Raw genomic sequence first — 538 nt, forward strand, 5'->3', positions numbered from 1 at the left:
GTTCATGTTCATGTTCATCATTCGTTTCATGTTCATCATTCGTTCATGTTCATCATTCGTTTCATGTTCATCATTCGTTCATTTGGTAATGTCAACATACATGTTTTTATACATGGTAATCTTTTGTATGTAACCGATGATTTAATAATACTCGCATTTATGAAGTGAAGTTTATTACCCAATATTCCCCTTCCATATATGTTCACAATGCTTAATTAAAATTCAAATTTTAAAAATTAAAATTTTAAATTGATTAATTTACAACCATTGATCATTTGTTTGGATGGCCAAGATCGGTTAATAAGGTTAACATGAAAGGGTTGGTTAGCATTTGATCTTGGCTCTATATATATATATATGAACCTCCCCTTTTTTTATAAAGGCTTTTTTCGAGAGATTAAATAAGGGTTCACATATACCAATGATTTATTTTCAAGGCAAGAAAACATAGATAAAATACATAGAAGAATGTGGTAGAGAAAAGAGACGGTTTGGCAACATGAACATGACAACGTTGGCCAAACCGTCTCTTACCGTT

The sequence above is a fragment of the Cynara cardunculus genome (assembly GCF_001531365.2).
Source record: "Cynara cardunculus var. scolymus isolate 2C chromosome LG 17, CcrdV1, whole genome shotgun sequence".
Classification (NCBI taxonomy): Eukaryota; Viridiplantae; Streptophyta; class Magnoliopsida; order Asterales; family Asteraceae; genus Cynara; species Cynara cardunculus.